Source organism: Triturus cristatus, chromosome 5_2 (assembly GCF_964204655.1).
Source record: "Triturus cristatus chromosome 5_2, aTriCri1.1, whole genome shotgun sequence".
In the NCBI taxonomy this organism is placed as follows: Eukaryota; Metazoa; Chordata; class Amphibia; order Caudata; family Salamandridae; genus Triturus; species Triturus cristatus.
In genome coordinates this window covers 738,973,592-739,001,558 of record NC_140588.1, presented here as the reverse complement: position 1 = coordinate 739,001,558, position 27,967 = coordinate 738,973,592, and the positions used below count along the sequence as shown (strand labels likewise).

At 46.0% G+C, this 27,967-nt stretch overlaps 1 protein-coding gene across 1 annotated transcript in view; it reads left to right on the top strand.

The window, feature by feature from the left end:
- The first annotated feature begins 5,079 nt into the window (after positions 1 to 5,079).
- LPAR4 (lysophosphatidic acid receptor 4) overlaps positions 5,080 to 27,967 on the top strand; it is a 160,631-nt gene continuing 137,743 nt past the window's right edge. The window contains exon 1 of the mRNA XM_085607845.1: positions 5,080 to 5,419. The gene's annotated coding sequence lies outside the window, so the exon portion shown is untranslated. The remainder of the gene's footprint in view (positions 5,420 to 27,967) is intronic.

Sequence of the window (27,967 nt, the reverse complement as noted above, 5' to 3'; positions counted from 1 at the left end):
CTTACAGGATGTCTGACAAGGCGAGGGCCAGCATTAAGGAAGAGGTTTCCAAAATGATGGATTTGAGGGTGATAGAACCCTTCAGTAGCCCCAGGTCCAATCCTGTGGAACTGGTACCAAAAGCTGTCCCACCAGGCACCATACCTGAACTCAGGTTCTGTGTGGATTATATTAGCCTCAATTCATTCAACAAGACTGATGCTTATCCCATCTCTTGGGCTGATGAACTGATTGATAGGTCAGGGACTGCCCTGTTCTTAAGTACCTTTGATCTTACATCAGGGTACTGGCATATTGCCCTAACAGAAGGAGCAAAGGAGGGGTCATCCTTCTTCACTCCAGAGGGACACTATCCATTTAGAGTGATGGACTTTAGACTCTAAAATGCCCCTGCCACCTTCCAGAGGTTGGTGAACCAGGTTCTGGCTGGAATGGAGGCCTTCGGTGTTGCCTACCTGGATGACATAGCTGTCTTCAGTTGCAGCTGAAATGACCACCTTTTTCACCTCCATGAAATGCTTCAGGCTCTACAATAGGCAGGCCTGACTAGCAAGGCATGTAAGTGCCAGATAGGGCAGGGGCCAGTGGTTTACGTCGGACACCTGGTGAGCAGGGGTAAGGTGCAGCCCCTCCAGCCAAGATAGAGGCTATCAAAGCCTGGCAGCCCCAGAACACAAAATGAGTTCAGAGCATTCTTAGGCCTTAGTAAGTACTATATAAGGTTTGCCAAAGGATGTGGCACCTTAGTCACCCCCTTGACAGAGCTGACTTCCAAGAGCAGTCCAGAAATGTGATTTGGATAGAGGCATGCCAAACGGCTATTTGACTTCCTAAAGCAGGCCATGTGCACAGCCCCTGTGCCCAGGGTGCCTGGTTTTCCCAGGGAATTTATTGTACAGACAGATGCCTCAGAATATGGTATAGGGGCAGTACTTTCACAACTTAATGAAGAGGGCCTAGACCAACCTGTAGTCTCCATCAGCAGGAGGTTACTCCCCAGGGAACAAAGGTTGAGTGCTGTTGAGAGAGAAGCTTTTTGTGAGGTCTGGGCACTAAAGAAGATGAGATCATGCCTGTTTGGGACTCACTTCCTGATTCTGACTGACCACAAGCCCCTCAGGTGGCTCATGCCAATGAGGGGTAAGTATCCAAAACTGTTGAGGTAGTCTGTTTCCCTACAGGGTATGGACTTTAGGGTGGAACACAGACCAGGGTCAGACCACGTCATTGCTGATGGTCTGTCCAGATTTTTCTGCCTTAGTGTTGAGAACTCCCTAGAGGTTTGGTAGATCTCCACTTTCAGCTAAGGGGGACGTGTGTTAGACCTGTCAGCCTTAGTGTGGTCTTTTGCCAGGCGTTTTGCCTGTTTGCCTCCTTTTGTTGCTGATCTTTTTGTTGTACTTAGGACATTGAGCACTTTACCACTGCTGGCAAGTGCTAAAGTGCATGTGCTTCTCCCCTAAATATGGTAACATTTGTTTATTCACAATTGGTATATTTCATTTACTTGTAAATCCCTTATAAAGTGGTATACCATACACCCAGTGCCTGTTAATTAAATGCTACTAGTGGAACTGCATATCTGATTGTGCCACCCACACAAGTAGCCCTTCAAACCTTTCTCAGGCCTGCCACCGCAGGGCCTGTGTGTGCAGTTGACTGCCACTTCAACTATGCATTTAAAAGCCCTTGCCAAGCCTTAAACTCCCCTTTTATTATATATGTCACCCCTAAGGTAGGCCCTGGGTAGCCGATAGGGCAGTGTGCTGTGTAACTAAAAGGTAGGACATGTACTTTTACGTTTTGCATATCCCGGTAGTGAAAAACACCCAATTTAATTTTTCACTACTGTGAGGCCTACTCCTTCCATCGGTTACCATTGGGAACTCCTTATTATACTTTTAAGCTGCCTTTTCTGATTGAGTAGGAGTAGCTATATCATGTTTTATATCTTTGGAATTGTAATGACAAATCCTCTTTACTGGTAAAGCTGGATTTAATATTACTATTCTAGAAATGTCACTTTTAGAAAGTTGGCATTTCTCTGCTCTTAAAGCTCTGTGTACCTGCAGCCTGTTTCCAATACACTTCTGGAGGGGGTGACAGCTTGACTTTGTGCATTCCCTGTAGACAGCCACCAGGGCCGTTTCTAGGTGTTTTGCCACCCTAGGCCAGAATTGAAAAATGCCGCTCCCTCCCTTTTACAACCATCACTCTCTCCCCCTGTCATCCAGGCTAAAAGAATAATGCATTAGATATAAAGAACATTTCAACCCAGACCAGTTCCTACTGCTGCTGTATAACCTGGACAGAGAGGTATAAATGTAATTTCACTTACTTAACTTAGGGCAGGGGGCGTGCTTCTCACCAGCAGTGGGGGGTCTCTCTCAATCAGATTCTCAACCTATTCATGGGAAGGCTGGGGCTGGGCCGCCCCCTCGGGGCCACAGCAGCACACATGCCAGGCCCAGTGCATGCAGGCCGGTCTCCAAGTCCGACAGACACTGCCTGAGCGTGACTAGTATTACTCATTTCCGTCGGTCCGTCCAGAGAGTGAGACTCTACTCAGTCTGGGGTCTCAAAGCAGGAGGACTCTGACTAAATGACGGGACAGGTCTGTGTGGCACTGGCAGCAGTAATCAATTCACCAAGGCACCAGAGCAGTCGAAACACACAGTCCGTCCCCCGCGCGCGGAGATAGAGGGTGTTGCGATGTCAAGTGCACGAGTCACCGTCACCGGCTGCTGCTTAAAAAGCACCGCTCGGGGACTGGCCAAAAATGATGCCCAGGGCCGTCATTGGTGGCGCTTTCCTGCGCTACAAGATTGACGGCCCTGGGGACCCATATAGGTACCGCCGGCCCGCTCGCTCCACACATCATTATGCTAGGGTGTGCTGCACAACATGTACAAGCAGATGCGCTTGCACTCACATACAGGTGCTGCTGCCTTCAAATTAAAAAAAGGTTCCCTCATTTTGCCGCCATAGCCCTTTTGCCATCCTAGACGGCCGCCTCGTCTTGCCTAATGGTAGAAACGGCCCCGCCAGCCACACTCAAAGGGAGGCTCATCCTGGGCAAAATAGGGGGAGGAGCTGAGGCTTACAACTGCATAGGCAGTGTCCTGTCCCCATACAAAGGATTGATTACCCCCTACAGATAGACTGGAGACAGGTTTGAGAAGAAAGGACTTTTGTGCATTTTAAAGACCCTTCTTTGAAGTCACCCCGACTTCAAAGGTACAACTGGGTATAAGAACTGTGTCTCTGACCACACCAAATTAGACACTTTTGGAACTGTAAAGAACCTTTGTCAGATGGACTGTTGTGCTGCTACAAGGGCTGTCACTCTGCTGCACTGCTGAACTGGAAGACTTGCTTTTCTGCTGCGCTGCCCTGCTGCTTTCTGATATCTGACCCTGCTGAGGGAGAGCTGGACTCTGCATTGCAACCAAAGTGATCATCAAGGGCCTGTTGGCTTGACTGCTGTTGCTTGCGACTCAGGGCTATCAAAGTCTCTACCCCTGCTCCTGTGCCTGGTCCACAGGAAGTTGCACCAGAGAAATTGATGCATCTTCTGTCTGCATGTAGCAGAACCAGCGCATCAACCCTGTTGTGGGAGAAGGATTGGCACATTGCGTCGAAAACAGCACTTCGCTTCCAGAAACCAAAGCATCAGAACCGCGCATCACAGCTACAGCAGTGTGGAGAGATTGACGCTTCCCCTCGACTGCGCAGAGAAACCCAGCGCATCACACTCTGAATCAATGCCTCTCTGCTTCTGCACTCTGACTTAGGAACTGACGCATCGCCACCACTGTATGGACAAAATCGACTCATTGTCTCGTCTGTGGGGGCCGACATCAACGCATCACTCGTCTGCACCCCACATCTTGCTCTTGCAACCAGGAGCAAGGTAATTTTTACCCTGGCCTGCCTGGCTCTCCCTCCACCCCCCCAGCCTGTGCTCCATCATGGTCAGCCTGAACTTTTGACTTTGCCCCGGGCCAGTGCGACCAGATAACCCCCTTAAGCGCTTATTGCTTCTAAGCACTAAGAAACATTTTATTCTTTGAAAATTCATATCTTGACATATTTGATTTTTGTTGTTTTGGTCTTGATTTATTCATAAAATGATTGTCTAGTTTTCTAAACCTGTGTGAAGCATTTATATGGTGTTATCTATGTATAACTGTGTGTATGTTTTGCAAAAATACTTTTACACATTGCCTCTTTAGATAATGATGACTGCTCTGTGCCAAGATACCAGAAGGTGAGCACAGGTTATCTTTTAGTGTGTATCTGACTTACCCTGAATGGACAGGGTGCATACCTCGGCCAACCATAAACCCATTTTCTAACACTTACCTTTTGATATTTTGTCCTTGGACATTGCGTCCACAATAGTTGGTGTCATCGATATTTTTACCCCGCTATTCTGGGGACACACTAGTAATGGCCTCAGCTGTAATATGCATCTGCGAACGGCCTTTATTATGGGGAACATGCAATAATGATGCCAGTGCTTCAGCATTTCTCACCAAAAAGTTTGAATCTAGTAAAATGATCTTATCTCCCTGTGTCTCAAACTGGTAAAGTGCGTTTGTGCAATATGCTGCCTAATGCTTAGGTCTTCAACCATTACCCCACCATATTCGGTGCTTTGTAATTCGCTCGCAAACTGGGCCCACAAAACAACTTATATTTGCAGCGCATCATGTTTTACAATAAACGTGGTCATTTGAAGCGCTACCCTTATCCTTTGAAATTAGGTTCTAACAGACTGCCCCAAACAAAGGCCGATATAATAAGATCGTTTGTTTTGCTATCCCCCTGTCTTCTGTACTTTCGGGGGCTTCCACTCCCCTCGCCCAGACTGTCTCTGCCTGCTAATTGGCCAGGAAATGGCGTCCTTCAATGGCAAGCTGTTCTTAAGCTGTTGAATCTTGAATGCGAAAGCTGCCCTTTCCTTGGCAGGGCTCTGTAAAGAAAACTTCATCGGCACAGTGATTGGCTTCTCGTAGAAAGGAGCCGCGAAGAGGAGGGGCGGGATAGAGGCAGCTAATAATAGCCCCTTGTCCAATGAAAAGCCTCGCCTGCGAGACCCCCAAGAGTTCCCCCGGCCCTGAGAGCCTACACAGACATCACTCTCTTTCTTGTGTGTTCTGTTTCCTGCGGGCACGCCGGCTGCGGCACAAAACTTGGGAAGAAGCAGAGATATCGGGAATTTCCTTCGGATTCCAAGGATTGGCCGAGCCCTGGAAAATGCCGGAGCCCTTCGATGCTGCTCCCTGGATGATGCAAAGTTGGATACATCTGTGGACATTTACAGAAGCATCCAACAAGCCGCACGTTGGGAAGAGCAGATAACTGTCTGCAGTCCCAGTCAGGCGTGCTGTCTGTTTACCCGGGATCTGATGGGGTGAGTTTCCTGCTGGTTTTAGTTTACGTATTACCTCCATACCCATCTTTTCATGTTTTTGTTGTTTTTTATCAACTTGCCTCTGTAAACAAATATTGTAAAGATCCACTCGGTTTTTGGGGACTTCTTGTTGGCGGTGCATTTTTGGGTTTGAATCAATTGGCCCATCGGTCGCTTTTGTTGTTTGTATTAACTGCTTTTTTTGTTTGTTTAACTGTCTTGAAAAAAAGTTTAAAAAGAGGTCTCGCTCGCCCGCCGTAATCTGTCAATGGTCAAGATGCGCGCAGGACATGAGTCAATAACCAGCAGACGGGCGGGCTCAGTGGGGGAGAGGCGCCCAGCCGGGAACAGTGTGCATATAGTGTGCATAGAAATGGTGACAGACAGGAGGGTGGGGGTGGGGCGACGGGGTGCTTTCATTTCCATATCTTTGTGTACCTCCACTGTTTGCTTCCAGAGCGCGAGACAGGATTGAACACTGGCAACACCCCCGCACCCCCCACGCAAATCTGTCCCCCACTGACAGAAGGCCTACTTGAAAATGACATTACAGGGCTAATTAATAGGCACACTTCTATAATGTTTTTGGCACGGACAAAAAAGTACCTGTTCTTGTTGTACAGTAATTTCCTACGTGTTTTTTTATGCATTGTTCCTCTGTCAGTACCCGCCACCTCTAACCCCACGTGGGCCCAGATGTGACGCTTCTGTCGAGCCAGACAGCGTTCAGGAAATGTGTGGGGGTGGGGAGAGTGTGCCATTGTGCTACTGTCCAAGGCGGCAGAAGCAAGACCCTTCACCCCGACAGGAAATACCACCAGAAACGCAGAACCGAGCTCAGTGTAGTGAGGGAAGTTGAGGGTCAGCCGCAAAAGACAACAGGGCGAGGAAGCAAGTCTCAGAGCAGCAAGCCAATCGAGGAAAGAGGGGCAACTGGGTGTCCGAGACCCCCAAGCAAGTGCAAGCCGAGTACAGCGAGGCAAGTTATATTCCTTATGAGCAATGCGGGAAAAAACTCACAGAGGGGGTGGGTGCGTTTGTTAAAGAGCTTTTATAAATATGTCAATTCTGTTTGTAAAAAACACAATGTTTAGGGCCCCACTGATGTATTGGTTTTCTGTTTTTTTAAGAGGCCTATTTCCAAGATATCCTCTGCAGAAACGCGGCACAGATAGGATGAGGCATAACGGCCAGAGCTGCCGACTATGGAACTAGCTAGGTTCGAGTCAGGGCGTCGCCTAAACATCCTGTGATACTGGGAAAATCACGTAATCCCTCTGTGCTTGCAAAAAAACTGAATGTGCTCTTGTGTAATGTAACTGGTGCACATGTAAAGCGCTTGGGTACCCTTGGATGGTGTGCGGCTATATAACACTGTACATATAGGAAGCAGAACATGGCACAGTGAGGCGAAATGTGCCATCTGCTCAGGGTACGGGTGATGAAGAGAGCACAACAATGTAACCCGTTGTTCTTATTAATATAACGGATTTCTGTTAGGGTTTATAATTGGTGCTCAAGAAAGTAGTGGTTTGTAAGAATCCAGGGCCAGGGAAGTTCAAGGTTCAAAGTTCAATCTTTGAGCATACCTGTCTCCTATTACCGCTGTGGTTGTGTGGCTGGTGCTTTCGGTTTCTGATGGAGACCGAGAAGCAGGAAATGCCCCCCTCAGCCCCCGCCATCCCTGTGAGTCCGAAGCATGATGACTTGCAAAAGACTTGCTAGAGGCGGGCAGTGCGTGTTGCGCTCTATTCTTCAGGGTGAAAATAAGAGTACCCGGGGGAAGGGTCGGGGAGGTGGCGAGTTCAAGCCTCGCGCAGGGAAATGTGGCTCAGCTCTTACTTTAAAGAAAACAACTCGAAAACGATATCCAAATAAGATGGGGTGACTCCGGCCCATAGACGTCATCTGGCACGCCTCGAGAGTGACTCAAAGCACAGCAGTTCTTCATACTTAACTTTTTATGATCCTTGTGCAGAAAGTTTTACATTATCCACTGCGAATGCCCATTCTGTGCAGAAGGCAAATCACCATGAGCTGGAGTCCAGTTCGTGTATCCCAGTGTTGCGAAAGAGGCCGGTGCGGGAGCCAGCAGAAAGCGGTCTCGCCTGTGGTTTTGATTCTGCCTCGTGATTTTTAAATAGATTTGTCGGCGTTGTCGTGTTCTGCAGCAGGCATTGTTTAGCAGAGTTAGCCCTGGATATTGTGCAGTTGGCTGTCCCTTGCCAGCCTTGTGAATCGCGCACCCACTTTCCTGCAGACCAGTTCGTGCATTGTGAACACTGTGGGCCAGTTCTCAGCGACATTGGAACGAAGTGCTGTATGTGTACATTAACATTTCACCAGCAGTAGAGAAGACCACACGGGTTTTCAGTGAAGGTAAATGATGCTGCTGGCTCCTTTGCTTTGACCCTGTGACCCTAGGGCAGTATTGCCTTCTCTGCTCCTATTGGAATTGTTTGCTGTTCAAATGCCTTTAACACCGTCGGAAGCGTTAGTGCAAAAACTCAACAGCAAGAAATAGAACGTACACTGATCAGTGGCATGTTGTTTAAGGGGTAGTGTTGGGGAGGGATTCACCATAGAAAAAGACAGCAAGGGAAGAAGGGCTCTCAGTGGTCCTGCCCTTAAGTGCACTCTGGGCCCAATATGGCTTCCTTAATTTATACGGATGGAACAGGATCCCTGGAAGGCCTCTCCTACGTACTATAGGGAGGAGAGGTATTTACTGTGGCATTGGGATGAAATATGAAGGTGCGGTACTCCTAATGACGCCATAAGATTCTTACTCACCTGTACCAAACCTCAGACGTGCATTGTAATACGCTCAATCTCAGAATATTTTGTATGAAATATTTGTCTCATATGTTCATGTGCTTCTAATCACTTTTAACACAATAGCTCTGACTTTCGAAAGAAAAGCCTAAATGAGAGAGAAAAAATGTGAGAACATTGGAGTTGTTGTGGCCGCATACTTTATGTTTATTTGACTATCAACACAATATGGTAAATGGTGTGCCTGCTGCATAAAAAAAGCTTGGAATCAGTTTACTTCAACACAGATGTGGAAATCATGGCATGTCTTGCCCTTTTCTGCATACACAGGAACAGTTATTTTGCAATTGCTAATGTTCTATGGTGAAAGTGCACGCATGCTGAACAGTGGTGCAACTCCAGTGTGGTGCTGGGCATGAAAGCCACATATGGTTGAGGGTTAAATCTTGTGGATACTTGAGTATGAACTTTACCTGTATAAAAGGACCCCTTTTAATGCTTCAGAATTAAGCAATGTCATCTCTCCCCACGACCCTTCAAACTTGAGTGTGCTTGAGGCGTATGATGAACCTCGAGACTATTCAATTCTGAAATCCAGTTTTACTAAAAGAAAATAGCAATTGCCTGGAAGTTTAAGTCTCTAAGGAGGGATGGTCTGTTTGATATCCATATAAGGCGATGTGCTTTATCCCACAGCCCAAGAAGACATGTTAGGGATTGCGACTATCAGTATTAATGAAAAAGGGCTACTTCGAAGTCAATCACACTGCCTAAAGTACTGTGACAGACAGCCAAGCTGTGTTCACCCTACAGTGATTTCCAAATTGGTGGGGCATGATTCTCTCTCGCGTTATGGAACCCTTCTGGTGCTTGGGGATGATTTTCAAGTCATGGGAATGTTACACAATGGTCTTTGTATATAAGAAAAGTGACCCATATCTACAAAGCCACTACTGCTTTCCGGCTATGTTATATCCTGCTATTAAAATCTAATAATACCCAATATGTACCTCTTGCCCTCCAGGACTGAGGTTCTGTCATTAGCATATTTCCTTCTACGCCAACAGGCTTCTCCAAATCAGGTCGACCATATCCATCTCTTGTGTGTTTTCTGGCCTGATAACTTCTACCCTCATGAAATTCAGTCCTCCATTTTACTATCCCTATTTTGACCCCGAAGGTGCATTTAACACTGTTATACATTTCTATTCTCCACGAGCTGGGAATACCACACCAAATTTAGTGAGTATAGTGTTACTGTTCTTTTATATATGGGCATCCGTCTATTGTAGAGAGGGCATAATCTCACGGATAAAGTGCCTGTCATAAGGGGAGTTAATAAGTGGCTTCTTTTTATTTAATTTATATATAGCAGATCTTGATTGTTGACTGCTTGATGTAAACAGTGTATCACCTAAGGTTGCCAGTCTTCAGTCTTTTTTATGTAGGCAGCATGAGACTCGTCATCCGTACACCAGTAGGGTTGCAGTTCCTCCTTAAAGGTTTAGAAGCACAATGAAACCTTAAACTCCCTTTATGGCAATGGCACAAAAAGCAAGGCAAAGAGATGTTGTTGGACCAAATGACATTTTCAGTGATGCTATAAAGGATTACATCTTGAAACTGTGCCTGTTAACTTTGATATCATATGTGATGAAAAGCTGACATGAAAGCATTTATCTAGTATGGATGGCGTCATTAAACACAGATCCTCATTGGGTAACTGGATTGTACAGGCTCTTCCAATCATGTACAGTAATGTATGTTGGATCAGCTATGTATATCTGATATCAGTATTACTTATATGTTGGTGGAACAATGCCCATTGTCTGATTTATCCTTACCATGCAAGAAAACTTCATTCACAGGACAATGGAGAACCTTAAACTCAGATGAAGTTTACCCACACTTAACACATCCCTTTTTGCTCCCATTTATCAAATCAAAGAACACTGCTGTTTTTAATTCGTGGCTCAATAAATCGATTAATTGGCTGGAACAGTTAACAATTTTCCTCTTCACAATTTAAACCCGCTCCTTGGCCTTCGAGCTGGAGATAAATTGTGCCAGCTCAAAGCACAGAATCTGTGTCTCTTGCTATCCATGATGATCTGAAACTGGAATTTGATGCTGGTCAAGTGAGTACCATAATCCTGTTAGGCCTGTCTGCAGCATTTGACATGGTCGACCATACTATTTTACTAGATTGCGTTGCAGCTCTGGGCCATAGGGGCCAAGGCCTGAAGTGGTTCTAATCCTTCCTTTGAAACTGAACTTGGGCTGTAAAATCCAATTCCTTCATTGGTCAGAAATTACCTATCATAATGTTAATACTTTACTATATAAAAGAATAATAATAAACCTAATATCTACATTCATACAATTATGAGATAAACAAGAATCATAAAATAAAAAATACAAATAATTAAGAATACTTAAACACCATACATTAAGCATATTACAAATACATACTCAATTAAATTATTAAAACGTAAAGAAAAATTAATACAAAATAATAATAATCCTAAAAATACAAATACGTATTTTACACAATGAATTAAAATAACTTTTTATAGAAACCTCAACAAATAAATCTTACAAAAATTAAACACCTAAAATGCACTTAAAAAGATTTAGGGCCTTATTGCGATCGTGGCGGATGGGTACTGCATCACAAATGTGATAGATATCCTATCCGCCGTATTACAAGTTCAATAGGATGTACTGGAACTTAAAATTCTGTGGACGGGGTATCCGTCATGTTTGTGACGGAATATCCCATCCGCCAAGATCGCAGTCATGCCCATAGACCTGTAAGGAGTCAAATTCACTATTTCCACTACGAACTAAGCAGCAATAGGGAAAGTGTTGGACTTTGGATTTGTTGCAGGGATTCTGCTCATGCACAGAAATATGCGCAGGAAACCAGGCTCTTGGTGTATTGTTGTGTACCAAAAAAGCCACCTCAATGCCCAGAACCCCAATCTGACTAGCATTAGTGTCTCATTCGTTCTCCATACTACAGCAAAGCTACTAATGATTAGACAACCTAGAACATGCGACTGAGTAAACTCTCAGGAATAGTGGGAAACAAGAACACTCTTTCGATCACACTCATACTTGTCCACAACAGGAGTAAACAGAGACACTGTACAGTTTAAAATGTTTATTTTTAACTAACGTGGTCTAAGATGCAGTACTCTAGCTAACACGAGCAGCATAATGCATAAAAACAATATATATTAGCATTGTTACAATTTCATAAAGCACAAAAGAGGAAATCATATTATAATGACTGTGGAAACAGAACTATAGCTCCTTTTACCACCCTCCCGGTGCTCATGAGCTAGTTTAGAATAATTATAGAAGACCTCTGGGCTTTGTCAGCGAGACCCCATACCTACGAGATCAGATGTATTGAATTACATCTCAGGGTCAGCACAGCTCTTCTATGTTGGAAAGGTTTTCTCCGAGTCCTCTCGCATGCATGTAATGCCATATTAAAAGCACCCGAGTTGGGCCGCTGTACTTCATGTTATGTCTATGTGCGTGGGACTGGGCAAAGTGAATCAACAACATACATTGTTATTCGACCTTGAACAGGCTGTACAGACAGAGATCGCGGTGCCCCGCTGGATATGTGAAAGGTAGACAGTTCTCATGTGACGCAGCTTCAGCAAAGTATTTCACAACAACAGAGCACTGTAGTGTCGTGTGCAAAAGCGGCAGAATGGCAGCCAAGCGTATACTACTCATGCTAGCTTAGCAATGTCTGCTGTTAACCCTATTTCCTCACTACACTCTCCCCTTGGTTGGACCAACGGACAGTGGACTCAATAGAACACAGAGTTCAAGTAAGAGTGAGCAAGAATTAAGAGCAGCAGTCATAATTTGGTAAAGAGTCAAATGGTGCACTAATTAGTGTATTAAAAAACTAAATTTGAGAGAAAAAAGTGAACAAGAAAAACCATTAAAAAAAAGTATCCGACAGATGATGGAAGTCATCCAGGTTAATCCATTAAGGTGTATGCGCAGTAAGTTGCAACAGCCTCCAAGAGGAAGTCATATATATCGTCAGAAAAGAGAGTAGCCATCCATTCCATCAAAGTGAATGAACATGTTCATCAACAATGGGAGCTTCTAGCACCATCAGTGAACAACTTGCATGTTCCTCAAGAAAACTTCGTTGTAGGAAATTATGTGCAGCTGCAGAGACATCCCATTCCGCTAAAACTCCAAGCACAGCCACGCAGGCCATAATCCCAACACCAGAACATTCCAGCTCATGCGCCACTAGAGGACTCATTAGCAGGTCATAATCCGGGGTAGGAGACACCATATTGGGGAGGCAAAGATCCAATGCCCATTCGAATGAACATTCCAGGCAGTGGAAGACTGGTTGCACGCAAGTGAAATAACCAAAACAGAAGGATAATCCATAAACCACGCTCAAGTGGCCAGTGGCAAAGTACCGTAGCATTCAAGCATACGACTACAAAGTAGCAGGAGCTGGTCCCGGCTGTTTGGTGCTACAGGACGAGCATCCATGTCGGATCAAACAAATTAACAGCAGGACTCCAGCGGCTAGTGCAAGTAACAGCGGAAAGCCACCGAAGACGGTGGAAAAAATAGAATTAATAAATGCCGGTATTACACCAAATATAGTTTGAAAAGAGGTCCCAAGGCCAGAGCCCACAGCCTTAAAAAACTGGGCAATGCCTGTCGTGTTAGAAGCATTGAAGATAGTGTGAAGTAACGCCCCAAAATGTAGTGGGAGATCGGTATTGAGAAGCGCATGTACCTCTGTACGGGTGTTAGCCACGCGAAGGACGAAGGTCTCACGGGCAGATGTAAGAGAAACTTCTTTTTGGGACAACAATGCTCTTATTCTGCTCAATTTGTTGAACTCTGCCTTCAAGGTCGGAATGGAAGGCCAAATCGAGATGTCGAGCCTCCTATGCGGGGGTGGAAAAGGCACATTTTTACAGCAAACCGCCCGCCATGAGACTGTCAAAATGTAAGGTATGCCAGCAAGCATGCAGCAGCACTCTTCATTATTTGAAAGCAAATAGCTACCGTTTGCTAGCAGGGTAAACGTTGGTGTGATAGCTGGTATTGGATGACCCTTCAAAATACATGCCAGATTAGGCGCTGATAAATTACATGCGCCGTGCAATTGTATATTCTTACACACAAGAGAATGATCAGGCGAAGAATCACATGATTCCCCAGTGAGATACATCTCTTTGTCATCCCGCAAGCATCTGTATGTGAATGGCAAAGACCAAACCTCGTGAAGAAATGCACCACCTAATGGTTCATAGCGGCCCAAGGGATAATGTTTCATACATGAACTAAATTTAAACAAGGAAAATGGCAAAGTTATTACCTCATAGATGAGCCACACTGCCAAATTAGTCTCAGCAACGGAAAAAGGCAAATGTTCTAATTTTTAAATATGTAACATAGTGTATGTGGAATCCTTCATGGACAGAAACTGCTGTCTATCTGTCAAGTTAAATGGCGTAAATAACGATGACGTGTTCATGTAATCCCATGGAAATTTACCCGTTTTCAAAGTTTGCAATGTCCAGGCAAACTGCATAACAGAACGCAACTGATTTTAACCCTGATACAAAACAGACACTTCATCATGAACAATATCCACAACAGATGAAACAATATTGTCTAATGTGTAAATGCAGGAAGAAAGTGTGTTAATACTATTATCAACAACAGCAAGCACTTTTTTCTAAATTAGCTTGGTCTATTGCCCTTAGACGTGAAGCAGCTTCAATTTGGGACAGCTTCCAGATTGCGTTGTAAGTAGCATAAATAAATCTCTTTGATCTAGGACTAGCAGGCCCTTTTATAAAATCAATTATGTCAACGTCGCCTGATAACAACGACAAATGGGGTTTGACTTAATTTTCCCACTGAATAGGTAGTAACTGAATGGGAATCAGAAAAAAGTGGACCAGGTCTACCCTGCATGTATCCTGGGGCCTTGCCCAGAAAACGGCGTTGGCAAGAATCTGAACTTGTTTGCCAAGCCAACCAACCCTGGGGGTCCTGACTAGAGATATTAAAAGTATTATTGGTAAGCAACAATTGCAAATCCTCAATGGCCAAATCAGTATGATTATCCCAGGTGTTATAAGGAGCCAGTGCACGTATTTTTGGCGCATTCATTTGTTTTGCGGTCGCTAAACCTAAACAGGGTGTCTGATAAATCGAGCTATTAAAAAATAGGATTTGTTTTGGGATAAGGCAGGCCCGATGCAAAGCTTCAGAGCCTTGCTTCTGCCAGAATTTAGAACCCTAAACCGACTTGAGATCTACAGTGTCCTTCCATAGCTCATAGTCACCCACTGCCAGTCGATCAATAAAGAATTTAGAATACACCTAATTTAGCGTGGGTGAGGATGACTTTGGAATTTGAGGTATTACTCAATTTAAAATAAAATGAATCTGGATTGGATTTGTTAAAATCTGTGAAATATATACATTTTTGCAAAAGATTTGTCGAACTGCCTTCAATGGGAGCTGGGCAATGTTCCCATTGTGTGTAATAAAAAATATTTCTAAATGTATAAGCTTTATGCAGGTAAAGATGGCCAAAATGCTGGTAACAAAATAAATCAGCATCATTTGCAGTATTTAAGTACAAATCTTTAGCATCAAATGCAGCATAATATTTTAAATCAGAAAACAAAGATTCAATGGCATGTACGTCCCAATCATCAGAGTGTATGTTATGTTTCAGTACATCCCCCATTGAAACACGAAGTACATTGGGAACATTAACCACTTCTGTGGGATCATGAATTTGGAAGCTAACTGCATCCCATACTATTCTATCCGCAACTGGCCAGGCAGAGATGTTAACAAAAGTCTGGTTCCTTTTCATGATGTGTGATGAGGAGTGTGGTGCCAAAGTCCCATCAATTACTTTAACTGCAGAGCATTCAGTGAGGTAGTGACCATTGATTAAAAGGAAGAAAAATGTCACAAATCCAATCAACATGAACAAAAAAATGGCGATGAGCACCAACCAAATGTATGTCCAAGGAGGAACCAAATAATTTCTTTTAAACCAGTAGACAAAAATAGAAAATTTGGATGGGGATTCGATGATGTGGAGTTTGAGTCAAATGAAAAACGCGACTGGTTCAGTGTGTTGTCTTGCAAACCAGACAATGACTCTGTAGCGGGATATGTATATTCAATTTCTTCATGACGACTGCAAGCCAGACGGTGTAGCAAAGGATCAGTAACAGCGGTCATCTCTATGGCCTTGTCAGGACTGATGTTGCTGGAATTGGCCAAGACTGTATTCCTGGAAATATATTACCAAATCAGAAATAAAATAATGTATATCAAAGAAATTACACACACTTTACCTTAAAATAATAGCTTATAACACCTAACTAATAAAACGCAACACAATTATTTAAAACACTATAACATATTACTGTATTAAAAAAGATATATCATACATAAAAACCCTGCAATATCCTCCCCCATACATTTTTTGACATCACAATATGTTTGTCACGATTTGTGAGTCAACTGACATATTTGAAGGTATATTAAAATCCCACACAATTATTTGACATTAAAATTACGTATCTGCATGGTTTTTTATCTCCCTGGGAATGACCGCTGCAAAATTCCTCAGGTTAGAGATGCTGTGGGTCTGGCGGGGAGTGGCCAAGATGGCGACCATGACGGGCGCTCCGTGAAGAGCTCCGTCCCAGCCTAAAACAAAATCCTGTCATATAAGATATGCTGATTACCTCTGAGACCGGTCTCCACTGCCCGCGCACTGAGCAGAACCTCCGAAGTGTGGGAGTTGGCCATGCCTGCAACTGGGCTCCAAGTTGGGACGGAGGACCGGGGCATCTGCACTCGGGGGAACGCTGCGGCACCAGAGAGAGACGATGTGCAATAGGGCCTCCCACACAATTGAGAGTGCCGATTGCAGGTAGAGCCAACTCGGCACCGCGCCTGGAACACGGAGTGGGTGTGCAGCAACTGGTGGCTGGGAAGCGCCCAAAGTGAGGAGACGGGCCAGGAACGTAGTGCGGTAAGAACAGAAGAAGCACCGTACCTCCAAGATAAAGTGACCGGGAAGCGGATGCGGCCCGGCGATGACCTGGAACTCTGGGTGGTGGCTACAGAGATGTCACAGAAGACGGAAGGGCCATAGTGGGGACAGCGGGCCTGCCCTCGACCGGAAGCAGCAGAGAGCGGCGTGAATGCCCCCTGCCCAGTCAGAGCAAACTCAGTGGCACACCTGCGGCCGAAAGAAGGCCAGAGCTTCAAGCACAGGTGGCAGTAGCCCAAGACTTTAGAGCCATATGAACAGATCACAAGGGATCTGCACCGTGGGAGACCTCCCAGATAGACAGTGAGAGCCCTGCCTGTAACGACCACAGGAACTCCTCAGGATCTGGGCGATGCAAAAAGGAGTCCACCTCTTGACATCCCCAACTCTGACTAGGACACACAGAGTATTGAGGCGATCAAGCGAGGGATAGGAATTAGGGTGGGAACAGCTGGGAAAAGATGTCTGCAAACAAAAAAACACAGGATTAATACAGTTCTGCGCACACTGGCTACTCTCGAAAGGTCTCACTACTGAACTGGAAGAGGTGTGGCGCAGCGGCCGGGGGGCCTGACTTCGGACTACGGGGTTCACGGTTCGATCCCTGGTGCCGGCAGCAGGTTAGCCCAGCGCCATGTGACTCTGGGTAATAGCTTGCTTAATCTTCCCGAGGGCCCCCAGCGCCGGAACACCACTTTGACGGTAGCTGTGCACTTTACAAATACTGGTATTTCATTTAATACTTGCCACATAAAGAAACCAAGTAGGCCGTTAATCCTTTTCCTACCCAGATCAGGTACGTCTCTAAACATGGAGAATAGCACCTATAACCAAAAAACACACAACAGTTATCAATCCGCTTTCCCTCTTTGTTCTTCTACTTATAATCAACACCACAAATACTTACATACCCTTTCATCATTCCAAAACATAAAGAACAAGGGACAGTGGAAAGGAAGTGAAACTGGATTCATTTATGTTGAAGCTTAATTCCATAAGCCAAAGTCTCAGAACAGCTTGTATTGTCTTATTCATTATACAAAAAGGTAGCAACCAAAAACTGAGTCAAAGTATCCTCTACAAGTGACTCTCTGAACTGGTGTAAACAAACCAAAATATGAAAAGGAAAAGAATCCACCCATAGGCACTCAAATCTTACTGTTCACCAAAGCTCAGGAACCACAGCCAAACGAAGCAAGACGCTTCCAACGCGCCCTTCCTCCAAAGAAATAGCAAGCTTCCTCGCCTGCCGACGGAGATTCCAAGAAGACAGTTTCCCAACAGCCGTTGGGAGCAGAAAACATGTCTGGCGTTCGGAAAGGCCCGATTTTGTTCTATAAATCAGCCTTAGATCACTTCCCGAAAACAGCAGAGCAGCCGCTCTGCGATGTGAGGTCCAAGTTCCTGTAAGGAATTATGCACAACGCTCCGTGTGCATGTCAGCAGTTAAAACACCATTGGCCCCTCCCAGAAGGAAGGCCTTCTAGGAATTGTAGTAGCAGCCTTGTTTCCCCGTATTCACACGTATCATGCAGGCGCAACTTGATCAAAGCCTGACACTGCCCTGCTGCATGTTGGAGCTAGGGCAGGAAGACACTGAATTATCGAACCTCCAACACAGCGGAGAGCGCGATCTGAGCACAGAAGGTGCCCAGTGTGCCATCTTACTGACCATTGGAGGACTGCAAGTCGCGCTGTCCCGGTAACCACTAACGAAGAGGAGGACGGAGAAAGAATACTGGGGGAGGCTACAACCCAGTTGCTCTTTGTGGAAGGAGGGTGCAGCGAACACCTCTGTAGAACACTAATTTTGGATTTAACTGTGAAAATGGCTGCAAACATTCAAGACCACAGATGGGGAAACCCAAGGCTAAACAAGGAGGGGGGGCACCTGAATCAGGAGACTCAACACGGAAATGAAGGAATTGGGAGGACAGGTACAGTGCATACATGCTCACCTAGGCAAAATATTGGCTGCCATAGAAGACAAGAAAGCCACCTCACAGCATGTCATAGGGACGGTGTCGGTGGGGCTAGGGCTGCTTCAAACGGAACACCACAAATTGGCAGACAGGATGAAGAAGGTGGAACGTGCCCTGGAGGAGATGCAGCCAGAACAAAAAAAGAAGGCTACGCATCAACTGGAGGAATTAGCCACTAGGGCGACCACACTTGAAAGGAGGGCCAAAGATGCTGAAGGGTGCAACCGCCGCAATAACATGAGTGTTTGGAATCCTGGAAGGAAGCATAGAAGGAACAGACATGGTGGCATTCTTAGATAAATGGTTTCAGAAGATGATATTGCCAAGGTCCCTTTCCAAGTTCTTTACCCTCGAAAGAGCACACAGAGTCCCCTTGCGGCGGTTGGCGCCGGGGCGACCACCATGGCCAGTGTTGGCTAGGCTGCTACACTATGTGGACCAGGATAATATAATCCAGCATTCACATGCCATGGCCTATATGTATTTGAGAAAAGTAAAGAGTCAGTGTTACCGGAATTTACAGCGAAAGTACAGGCTCAACGTGCATCATTCCTAGAGGTGAAAAAGGCACTGAGAACGGAAGGTATTTAGTAATCATTGCAGTTCCCAGCCCGACTCCGCATACAGATTGAGGGGACAACACACTTCTATGACTGTCCAGAGGAAGCTTGGCAGTGGTTTGAAAACTACACATCAGGTGTGCAAACACCGAGACTGGGAAGAGATAAGAAAACAGAGCCTCAGCCTAAAAAGAGGAGATTACGGAGAGTGACCGAGAGGCCCATATTAGGGAAGCCTACTTCCTCCCAGACTGCGAGGGATTGAAAAGCGGCACTTAAAGCAGTGACAGTGGTACTCTCAACGCCACCAGAAGGAGACAGAATAGCAGAATCCACTGAACACAGAACAGATCACTCTGATACCGGGGAATCAGAGAGTAGTGCAGAAACGCTTTCAGTGATTACCCCCGGCTCTTTGGACGAACTGATATGAACTGCGATGTTGTCGTTTGGGCCAGGTGATGGGGGGCAAGAACCGGGGGGAGTGCTATCTTGCAAGATAACTAATACAATGGCGAGGCCGAAGGGGCGTAATACTCTGCCACAGACATTACTATTAGTAACAGATGAGAATGGAGCTCCATCCCAACCGCCAACACCGCTCCGGCGACCTCGCACTCGCCACCGTCCCGCGCATCTGAAGAACAACCACCGGCGCGAGATCCTTCTCCCACCTCACCGCCAAGACCTGGAACACCCTCCCACTGAGCCTACGACAGACCCAAGACCTGCTGACCTTCAGGAGGCTACTCAAGACCTGGCTGTTTGATCAGTAGCCCCCCCCCCAGTGCCTTGAGACCCTCACCGGTGTGTAGTGCGCTCTACAAATGTTTGATTGATTGATTGATTGAAGGGCAGCGGAGAGACTGTTGTTGATTTTAGAAACATAGGGACCTTACATTGAATCTAGGCAGGGACAGGAGAGTAGCAAGACTTCTCTGTACAATGTCCGTGGCTAGATAGCCACTACCACGATGTGGTTAGGGGCCTTCTACCTCTACACTTCCTCAATTGTTTTCTAAGTTTGGGCAGCCAGCCGTTGCGAAGCTGCTCTAGGGGAGGGGAGTTGTTGGAGGTTGGGTTTAGTTCTTGTCCAGTGGTGCACATGAAATGTACATTTGGGATGGATGAAAGAGGGAGGGGCTGGGAAAGGTATGACTATAAGACATGTCTGCATTGAAGATAAAAAGCTCCCATCAGGACATTAAGTGCATATCCTGGAATGTGTGGGGATGGGATCGCCTATCAAACGTCACAAAATACACAGTTACCTTGTCAGGAGAGGCATTCACATAGCCATGCTACAGGAGACCCACTTGACAGCAGAAGAGGAGATCAGGCTGCCACATAGGTGGAGGGGCCAAATACATGCTACCTCCTACTCTGCATTTTCTAGGGGGGGCCTTAATTTGGATCAGAGTGAGAGTTCCGTTCGAATTATTACATGCACATACAGACAAAGAGGGCAGATATCTAATGGTACAGGGAAGGCTGATGGGATGATAAATTATGTTGGGAAGCATATATGCCCCAAACATGACCAGATTAGCTTTTTGAAGAGACTGTCTGCGTCCCTGGCGACGCTGAGCACATCAGACCTATTTCTCGGCGGTGGTTTTAACTGCATGGTGAATGTGGCATTAGATGGGTCCACCCCTCCACTGTGGGGAACATTGGTCTCCAAATTAGCTAGCAAATTTAGGAAATGGCTGGGGAAATGGGAACTGACGGATGCTTGGAGGGTGCAACATGGATTGATCCGGGACTACTCTTATTATTCTCACCTATACAATCTTCACACCAGAATCGACATGTTTGTTTGCTCCAACAGACTGATAATGGCGGAGACCCACTCTCAATATCTGGGGCGTACTCTCTCAGATCATAATCCCTTACTCCTGAACTTCTATCCAGTGGGGGAACCAACGGCTACTCCAACTTGGCAGCTGCACCCTGAACTCCTGCTGAATGACTGTTTAGAAACTCAATAGAAGAGGTTGTAACTGAATATTTTCAGTATAATGATGGCTCGTCAAGCTGCAGGACTATAGACTGGGAAGCACTGAAGGTGGTGAGACGGGGACATTGCCTTAGTCACGTGGTGGGTCTGAGGAAAGAACTGCTGGCAGAATTTAATGGGTTGGAAAACACACTTAAAGAGCAGGGCCGCCAACTGTCGGGAGATGCACAAACACTGCAATTTAATACTGTACTGGAGAGGCTGAGAAAGTATGATTTAAGGAAATACTATACTAGGGTACATGAAGAGGGAGTTAAGGCGGGTAGAGTACTTGCATGGCTAATATGTCTGGAGTCAAGGGGGACGCCCATTACCCACATTACATCTACATCTGGAATGAGCCTGTACTCTCCCACTGCAATAAATGAGGCATTCAGTACCTATTACAAACAGCTGTGTGCAGCACCAAACCAGATAGTCGAAGATGACATACGGGAGTTCCTGTCACCTTTACCACTATGTACATTAGATCCTCGATTCCGAGCAGACCTAGGAAGGTGACGGCTCAGTGTATTTGGAGGGCCATACGGGAAATGGCCATGGGAAAAACACCAGGTGCTGATGGCCTGCCGTGGAGTTTTATTCCGCACTCGTACAAATCCTGACTCCCAAATTGGAAATCCTATATGCAGAGGCATTGGACTCCAGTGTACTGCTGGCCTCGACGAAGGATGCCCTGGTGGTGCCCCTTCCCAAAACTAAACAAATAGGAACACGAGTATCGGGGGTTAAGACCCCTTTCCATAATGAATGTGGATTTTAAAATTCTGAGCATGGTGTTGGCAGCGCGACTCCTCCCAACACATGCAACTCCTAGTCCACCCAGACCAGAGCGGGTTTATCCCAACAAGAGCCATATCTGCCAATATCTATAAGCTCTTATATGTAATGCACCACCCGGACGGGAAGAAATATCCAGAAGCCCTAATAATATCCGTAGATCTGGAGAAAGCCTTTGATTCAATACAGTGGAATTTTCTTTGTGCTACAATGGCTTGCACGGGACTGTGAGATGGGTGGATAGGGTGGGTCCGATTACTTTACAATAATCCTATGGCTCGAGTAAAAGCGAATGGGGTAGTGTCACAATCATACAACGTGTTTAGGGCACCAGACAGGGATGCCCATTGTCCCTGCTTTTGTTTGCTTTGGGCATTAAGCTCCTGGCTGAATTGTTTAGACTGCACGGCCCACGACATGGACTGAGAATAGGGGGGGAAGATCCATCATCTCACTCTATGCAGACGACCTCCTAATACACTTGAGTGGCGGTATTGGCGGTAGTCGATGAGGGGGGGGGGGCATAAGCATTGGAACTGTTAGAGCCTTCCTAGGCAGGGTTAAAATGAAATAAAACCAAAACGCATTCATTCCCACTACTGGGGGACACGTAATGTCCAGTAGATATCCTTGTAGTCCTGAATTGAGCTCCACATACTTTTAAATATCTTGGGATACAGGTATTCCATGGCCAGTGTTGGCTAGGCTGCTACACTATGTGGACCAGGATAATATAATCCAGCATTCACATGCCATGGCCTATATGTATTTGAGAAAAGTAAAGAGTCAGTGTTACCGGAATTTACAGCGAAAGTACAGGCTCAACGTGCATCATTCCTAGAGGTGAAAAAGGCACTGAGAACGGAAGGTATTTAGTAATCATTGCAGTTCCCAGCCCGACTCCGCATACAGATTGAGGGGACAACACACTTCTATGACTGTCCAGAGGAAGCTTGGCAGTGGTTTGAAAACTACACATCAGGTGTGCAAACACCGAGACTGGGAAGAGATAAGAAAACAGAGCCTCAGCCTAAAAAGAGGAGATTACGGAGAGTGACCGAGAGGCCCATATTAGGGAAGCCTACTTCCTCCCAGACTGCGAGGGATTGAAAAGCGGCACTTAAAGCAGTGACAGTGGTACTCTCAACGCCACCAGAAGGAGACAGAATAGCAGAATCCACTGAACACAGAACAGATCACTCTGATACCGGGGAATCAGAGAGGAGTGCAGAAACGCTTTCAGTGATTACCCCCGGCTCTTTGGACGAACTGATATGAACTGCGATGTTGTCGTTTGGGCCAGGTGATGGGGGGCAAGAACCGGGGGGAGTGCTATCTTGCAAGATAACTAATACAATGGCGAGGCCGAAGGGGCGTAATACTCTGCCACAGACATTACTATTAGTAACAGATGAGAATGGAGCTGCATCCCAACCGCCAACACCGCTCCGGCGACCTCGCACTCGCCACCGTCCCGCGCATCTGAAGAACAACCACCGGCGCGAGATCCTTCTCCCACCTCACCGCCAAGACCTGGAACACCCTCCCACTGAGCCTACGACAGACCCAAGACCTGCTGACCTTCAGGAGGCTACTCAAGACCTGGCTGTTTGATCAGTAGCCCCCCCCCCCCAGTGCCTTGAGACCCTCACCGGTGTGTAGTGCGCTCTACAAATGTTTGATTGATTGATTGATTGAAGGGCAGCGGAGAGACTGTTGTTGATTTTAGAAACATAGGGGCCTTACATTGAATCTAGGCAGGGACAGGAGAGTAGCAAGACTTCTCTGTACAATGTCCGTGGCTAGATAGCCACTACCACGATGTGGTTAGGGGCCTTCTACCTCTACACTTCCTCAATTGTTTTCTAAGTTTGGGCAGCCAGCCGTTGCGAAGCTGCTCTAGGGGAGGGGAGTTGTTGGAGGTTGGGTTTAGTTCTTGTCCAGTGGTGCACATGAAATGTACATTTGGGATGGATGAAAGAGGGAGGGGCTGGGAAAGGTATGACTATAAGACATGTCTGCATTGAAGATAAAAAGCTCCCATCAGGACATTAAGTACATATCCTGGAATGTGTGGGGATGGGATCGCCTATCAAACGTCACAAAATACACAGTTACCTTGTCAGGAGAGGCATTCACATAGCCATGCTACAGGAGACCCACTTGACAGCAGAAGAGGAGATCAGGCTGCCACATAGGTGGAAGGGCCAAATACATGCTACCTCCTACTCTGCATTTTCTAGGGGGGGCCTTAATTTGGATCAGAGTGAGAGTTCCGTTCGAATTATTACATGCACATACAGACAAAGAGGGCAGATATCTAATGGTACAGGGAAGGCTGATGGGATGATAATTTATGTTGGGAAGCATATATGCCCCAAACATGACCAGATTAGCTTTTTGAAGAGACTGTCTGCGTCCCTGGCGACGCTGAGCACATCAGACCTATTTCTCGGCGGTGGTTTTAACTGCATGGTGAATGTGGCATTAGATGGGTCCACCCCTCCACTGTGGGGAACATTGGTCTCCAAATTAGCTAGCAAATTTAGGGAATGGCTGGGGAAATGGGAACTGACGGATGCTTGGAGGGTGCAACATGGATTGATCCGGGACTACTCTTATTATTCTCACCTATACAATCTTCACACCAGAATCGACATGTTTGTTTGCTCCAACAGACTGATAATGGCGGAGACCCACTCTCAATATCTGGGGCGTACTCTCTCAGATCATAATCCCTTACTCCTGAACTTCTATCCAGTGGGGGAACCAACGGCTACTCCAACTTGGCAGCTGCACCCTGAACTCCTGCTGAATGACTGTTTAGAAACTCAATAGAAGAGGTTGTAACTGAATATTTTCAGTATAATGATGGCTCGTCAAGCTGCAGGACTATAGACTGGGAAGCACTGAAGGTGGTGAGACGGGGACATTGCCTTAGTCACGTGGTGGGTCTGAGGAAAGAACTGCTGGCAGAATTTAATGGGTTGGAAAACACACTTAAAGAGCAGGGCCGCCAACTGTCGGGAGATGCACAAACACTGCAATTTAATACTGTACTGGAGAGGCTGAGAAAGTATGATTTAAGGAAATACTATACTAGGGTACATGAAGAGGGAGTTAAGGCGGGTAGAGTACTTGCATGGCTAATATGTCTGGAGTCAAGGGGGACGCCCATTACCCACATTACATCTACATCTGGAATGAGCCTGTACACTCCCACTGCAATAAATGAGGCATTCAGTACCTATTACAAACAGCTGTGTGCAGCACCAAACCAGATAGTCGAAGATGACATACGGGAGTTCCTGTCACCTTTACCACTATGTACATTAGATCCTCGATTCTGAGCAGACCTAGGAAGGTGACGGCTCAGTGTATTTGGAGGGCCATACGGGAAATGGCCATGGGAAAAACACCAGGTGCTGATGGCCTGCCGTGGAGTTTTATTCCGCACTCGTACAAATCCTGACTCCCAAATTGGAAATCCTATATGCAGAGGCATTGGAGTCCAGTGTACTGCTGGCCTCGACGAAGGATGCCCTGGTGGTGCCCCTTCCCAAAACTAAACAAATAGGAACACGAGTATCGGGGGTTAAGACCCCTTTCCATAATGAATGTGGATTTTAAAATTCTGAGCATGGTGTTGGCAGCGCGACTCCTCCCAACACATGCAACTCCTAGTCCACCCAGACCAGAGCGGGTTTATCCCAACAAGAGCCATATCTGCCAATATCTATAAGCTCTTATATGTAATGCACCACCCGGACGGGAAGAAATATCCAGAAGCCCTAATAATATCCGTAGATCTGGAGAAAGCCTTTGATTCAATACAGTGGAATTTTCTTTGTGCTACAATGGCTCGCATGGGACTGTGAGATGGGTGGATAGGGTGGGTCCGATTACTTTACAATAATCCTATGGCTCGAGTAAAAGCGAATGGGGTAGTGTCACAATCATACAACGTGTTTAGGGCACCAGACAGGGATGCCCATTGTCCCTGCTTTTGTTTGCTTTGGGCATTAAGCTCCTGGCTGAATGGTTTAGACTGCACGGCCCACGACATGGACTGAGAATAGGGGGGGAAGATCCATCATCTCACTCTATGCAGACGACCTCCTAATACACTTGAGTGGCGGTATTGGCGGTAGTCAATGAGGGGGGGGGGGCATAAGCATTGGAACTGTTAGAGCCTTCCTAGGCAGGGTTAAAATGAAATAAAACCAAAACGCATTCATTCCCACTACTGGGGGACACGTAATGTCCAGTAGATATCCTTGTAGTCCTGAATTGAGCCCCACATACTTTTAAATATCTTGGGATACAGGTATTCCATGACTCGGAAGACCTTTGTGAGGGAAACGTGACTCCAGTTCTGCAGTCTCTTAAGGCTTGTATTCCATTTTGGCGCTCACTTAAATTGCCCGTGATGGTGTCGATCACACTGACCAAAATGATTATGTTCCCCAGATTGCTATATTACTTAACAAATCTCCCGGTGTTAATTCCTCCTCAGTGGTTCACCGGGCTTAATAGATTAGTACGTGAATTGATCTGGGATGGGGGACGACAAAGTTGCACTGGCTACACTACAAAGAGCCACAGATGAGGGGGCACTTGGGGCCCCAGAGTTCGAATTTTATTATCTGGCGCCCAACTCCAACTGCAATGGCTAGCACAATGGCTAGAAGGTTGGAATGCAGAGTCACTACATGCTACGAACTCGGTCATTAACCTCCAACAATTGTTTGCTGGGCTGCTACACCCTGCGTTGGCCACACAAGACCCAGGGGTGCTGCTGAGGGTGGCACTTTACTGTTGGAAAAGGTGCTGTAAGCACACGGACAAAATGTAGCCGTACGCACCAAGCCTGCCTCTGGTAGGGCTTCCGGGAGGTAAACCACCCACTCTGCTTACAGGTGCTCAAATGGCCAGCTGGATAGAAGCTGGGGTGACAAAAAGTAGGAGATTGTTATCATGATGACATGCTAATCCCATTGGAGGACTTTCTCACCCATTATGACCTAGCTGGCGGCCAATTCCTTACCTACCACGCAATAGTAGGCATGTTTAAAGAGTTATGAGGCAGAGCTCAGCAGGAACCACAGACACATGAGAGTCTACAGGTGCTGCTAATACTGGGTTCTGCTAGACACTTAGTGAAGTGGCATGACAGGGCACTAATTATTATTTTGAAAACACCGTTGGAAGGTCTTCGGGCAAGATGCAGCAGAGTGTTGGGGAGAGACCTATGGGACAAGGAATGGATGCATGTGTTGCAGAGCCCGAAACAAATCTTTAGAAATGCCAAACTGAAACTTATCCAATTCAACTATGTGCACAGGATTTATCTTACGCCACATAGGTTAAACGTCATGCATGGAGGGGAAACACGGGGATGCCCTAGATGCAACCAACAGGATGTGGAATTCATGCATTTGACATGGGGATGTGGGGCATTGCAAGAATATTGGAAAGAGGTGCTAGCCCAGATAAATTTCACCCTGGACAGACAAATTGCATGCACGGTTGTTTATTGAGACTGTTTCCTAGACCGAAGGCCAAGAAAGTGGGTTCCCGATTCACAGACTTGGTGCTAATTTTGACCCATAGACAAGTAGCCATAAACTGGAAAGCATTGAAAAGTCCTCCTGTAATGATATGGGAACAGACAGTAGATAGATGGGCTATGGCAGAAGAAAGAGCCTTTCAAAGGGAGAAGGCTAAAGGTCTCCATAAGCACCATATAGCTGAGTTATGGACAGAAATATTGAGTTCCTGGGCTGGTAGGAAGGATGTGACTAGCAATGAACAGGGAGACACAGAGGCAAGTACAGGTAATGATAGTGACACCTCTGACTGTTAGTCGGAAATAGACATGGGACAGTGCTAGGCACGAACCCACACCCCTCAGGAGACTATTCAAAATATCCTAGACACAAATGGCACACCCCTGGACAACGTTATGTTAGATGATTTGCCAAGATCAGGGATAGTTTGAATGTCCATTAAAACAAGATATGGCTTAAAAGCATGTACCATGATGTAAATCCCCACAATAGATAGTTTTCTTGCATCAAAAATAGGAATGACAGTTTGAACAAAGCATTGGCATAGCCAATAGGTCTCGCTTTTGGGACCTTATAAGTATTAAGTTATGCAGCACAATATCATTGGTGCAACAACATTAACTGTTGCATGGTTAAACACTTATAAGGTCCCAAAGGCGAGACCTATTGGCTATGCCAATGCTCGTTGTTAAAACTATGAGGAATACATAATATCTTTTGAAGTAAGCAGCTCGTTTCGATCATTGCAAGT